Source organism: Triturus cristatus, chromosome 3_1 (assembly GCF_964204655.1).
Source record: "Triturus cristatus chromosome 3_1, aTriCri1.1, whole genome shotgun sequence".
Lineage (NCBI taxonomy): Eukaryota > Metazoa > Chordata > Amphibia > Caudata > Salamandridae > Triturus > Triturus cristatus.
This window is the reverse complement of record NC_140583.1, coordinates 236,011,983-236,015,616: the sequence shown is the minus strand read 5'-3', so window position 1 is coordinate 236,015,616 and position 3,634 is coordinate 236,011,983. Positions and strand designations below refer to the sequence as shown.

The 3,634-nt window shown below is 57.3% G+C and overlaps 1 non-coding gene across 1 annotated transcript; it reads left to right on the top strand.

Annotated features, from left to right (window-relative positions):
• The first annotated feature begins 447 nt into the window (after positions 1-447).
• On the top strand, positions 448-565 carry LOC146859994 (5S ribosomal RNA). Its single transcript, XR_014979359.1, has one exon. It is a non-coding gene; the product is annotated as a 5S ribosomal RNA (ribosomal RNA).
• Positions 566-3,634: the final 3,069 nt, after the last annotated feature.

The following is a 3,634-nucleotide window of genomic DNA, read 5'->3' as shown; positions in this document are numbered from 1 at the left end:
GGTCCACTCGGTTTTTCTTTCTTCCTGGTGGATTGACATGGACCTGTGGGTGCCTGTGTACTTCTATTTTCGGTGCCGGCGTGCCCTTCAGGGTGCCTGTGCTCTTTGCGATTTCCCGGGTTGTGTCCCTGTGGCGTGCACTGCTGGTCACTGTTTTGGGTCCTTTCTGGTGTTTTTCGCGCTCTTTGGGACGTGAGGGTGGTCGTCCGGTCTTCGTAGGGTTTGCCTTCCCTGTGCCGGTGTTCGCTTGTACGTCGTCCTTTTGCCCGGTGGGGTGTGTGTTCATGTGCTGGTGTTTTACGGGCATTGTGGGGTGTGCCGCGGGGTCGCGGCTTTGGTTGGTTTGCGGCCCTTGTCCTTCTTCCCTTCTGGGCTTTGGGCCTACGGTCCCTCCATCCTGTATGCAAGGATGACCGCGTGGCCTAAAGGATATGGCGCCTGGCTTCGGCCTACGGCCATACCACCATGTAAGCACCTGATCTCGTCTGTCTCAGAAGTTAAGCAGGGTCGGGCCTGGTTAGTACATGGATGGGAGACCGCCTGGGAATACCAGGTGCTGTAGGCTAAAAAACGCCTGACTTCGGATTCGTAGATTGAGGGTTCAAGTCCCTTCGTGGTCGTATTTGGCAATGGTCATACAATCTGCTTTACATTCAGAGTGGGAAAAGTATCTTCCAATACTCTTGTAGTCCTCACTTTCTGAAAAGCCCCTGCCCGTCCTTCTCTGGGCTGCTTCTGTGGTCTATGGGCGGTTTTTTATTTGCTTCTGCTCTTTGGGCCTTGCCTTTCTTGTCCGGGTCTGCTGCGGTTGCGTATCCGGTTGCCTGTCTCAGCTGGCGTCCGTGCGTCTCCCCTCCTGGTCATGTTTCTCCTCAGATCCTGGGGTTGGGTCTCTGTTGCCACTGCTGTGTCGCCGTCGGTGGTTTGGCTCCCAGGGTCGGTCCGACGTGCTGTGGCGGGTCTCCTCCCTGGGGTGGCTGTCCCCCTTCCCGGCTCCCTTCTTGCCCTGTCTGCCAGTTGGGCGGGTGGTCTCTCTGTTCTGGTTCCCCCTTGCCGGGTGTTGGTGGCATTTGCTTCCTTTCTGTGGCACCCTCTCGGGGATCTTTCTCTGCAGGGCTGTGGCTGGCTGCTGCAGCCTTTGTGGTGCTGCGCCTTGCCATTTGGATGTCTCCTGCTGCTCCTCGTGCTTGGTCTTCCTGGGCCCCTTCTCCGTGTTGCCCTGTGTACTTCTGACCTCGTCTGGTCTGGGGTGTTGGTCTGGCCTGGTTTGCTCCTGGTTGTGTGACAGCCTGGATCTTCCTGGTGCTTTGGGGTCCGTGTCTTGTGTGTCTTCGGACTTTTCCTTCTTGGCCTGCGATCTTTCTGTTCTTGGTGCCCTTTCCCGGGTGCTGTGGCCCCTTGCCGTCCTTTGGGGCGTGCATTGATTTCCGGTTGGTGCTGGGTCGGTTGGTCGGCCTTCTGTCGCCCGTTCCTTGGCTTCTCTGGGATTTGCCTGGGCCCTGTGGGGGGCTTCTTGTTGCTTTCCTGGGCGGTTTCCCCCCTGCTTCGTGTTCCGAGGTGTTTCCGGGGTTCGCCCCTGTTGGGTTTTTTTGGCGCATTGGTGCTGTCCTTGCCTGGGTCGCTTTTCTTCTGGCTCCAGCCGTGCCGCCATGGGAGCTCCTGTTGTCGTCTGCTCTCGTGGGTTCTGTGGCGGCCCTCTTTGGTGCCTGGTTGGGTGTTCTCCTGGGAGCATCTGGTGCGGTTTGCTTCGTTTTGGGTCCCCGGTGTTGGCTCTTCGGCCTTCTCGTCCGGGCTCCCGGCATGGCGCTTTCCTGGGGTCCTTTTCCTTCTACTTGTTCTGGACTTGTTTGGCCTGGCCAGGGTTTATTTGTCCTGTTGGTGGTGCTCGCCTGGGTGCGTCTCCATTGGCGTCTGCCGCTGCAGTGGTTGCCTTGGGCTGTGTTCCTCCTTGGTCCATGTTCGGCCTTTGTGGGTGCAGGTTTTGTGTTCTGCCCCTGCTTTTGGGTGCCCGGTGGTGCTGGGGCTCCCTGTTCTCGTCTCTCTGGCGGGGCCCTGCGCTTCGCTGTGGATTTGTATCCTCGTTTTTTGTCCCTAGTTTTGTTGTTCCGGGGCCTGTCGGCTCGGGTGGCTCCCTGGGTGTCTTAACTTGGCTCGGTCTCGTTCCGCCCTGCCCTTCTGCCCTTCTCGCCTTTGGTCTGCCTGTGGCTTTTTCTCCCTGTGCGCTCCTGTTCCTGTCGGTTCTTCATTGTTCGGCTGGGCGGGGCCTGGTTGTTGACTGGCTGGCTGTGGGGCTGCCTGGGTGCTCACTTCGGCGGCTCTCTTCCTTCTTGTGGGTGATTCCTGGGACGGGTTGCTTGGTCCCTGTGCGGGGTCACCGCGCTGCGTTTCCCTTTCTTCCGGGATCTGTGTGTTTTCTTCTGCTTGGGGTCCTCTGGTGGCCCCTCGCTTCCTTGCTGGGGGCTTGGCCTTGGTCCCTTCCGCTCTTCGGCCTATGTGGGCGGCCCTTTGGGCTTTCTGCTTTTCGCTGTTGGCCGGTTTGGTTCCTTGGTGGCCGGGTCTCTTCAGTGTCTTTTCCTATGCCTTCCTGGGTCTGTTTGGCCTCGTGCCTGCCTCGGTTCTCTCGTTGGTGTCGCACTCCTTTCCAGGGGGTCCTTTGTGTGAGTCGCCCTTGCGGTGTTGCTGTTTGTCGGCCTGCATCTCTCTTCCTGCTGTGGCTCGTTTGTTGGGTCGCTATGGTGGGGTCGCCCTCTGTTTCTTCGCATATTTGGGCTTTTGCTCCCCTCTCACTTTTGACTGTCCTTTGGGCTGTCCTGGCGTGTTTGGACCGGCTTGCTGCTTTCTCTTCTGGGGCCTGTTTGCTGTTGCTTTTGGCTCCTTGCGGTCTGGTTCTGTGCCTCCTCTGTCCTCCTTCGGCCTTTGGTTGGGGCGTTTTTTGTTTTTTTTCTGGCGGCACTTCGTGTCTCAGGGGGCCGGGGTTTCGGCCTTCCCTGTGTCTTTCTATCCCGGGCGGGTTCTTCCTGCTCGTGGTTGCCTCTCCCTTGGGTGGTCCTTCCGCTCGTCGGGTCTGTTGGGTTTGCCCTCTTTCATGGGCGTCTCTCTCTGGCCCGTTGGTATCTTGTGAGTTTTCCATGAAGCCGCTTGGCTTTGGTATGTGCTCACTTTGTTAGTCATGTGACAAGGAAGACTAACGAGGAGGTAATGCCCCGATTACTTACCGGTAATCTTCATTACTCCGAGTATAGTCTTCCTCGCCACATGAGTTCCCATCCCTCCCTCCCTGTCTGGCTATCGGCTTCATGTTGTGCTTGGTAGTTTCAGGCTGATGGGTTGGGCCGGCCCGCCTCTTATAGGGGTCATGGGTGTACTGGGTCGGCCATATTGGGAAGGGATGGGAGGCATGGGATGCTGACTTTTGGCTTTGGAGGGTTCCGGTGTGGAGCTGAAGCTCACTTTGTTAGTCATGTGGCGAGGAAGACTATACTCGGAGTAATGAAGATTACCGGTAAGTAATCGGGGCATTTTCAAAGGTAATGGTTGTTCACCTTCTTTTGCAGGTTGTCCATCCTAGAAATACCCAGAGTCCTACCCGTGACCCTAAACTTGAGAATAGAGTAAATATGCCGTACAGGTAGAA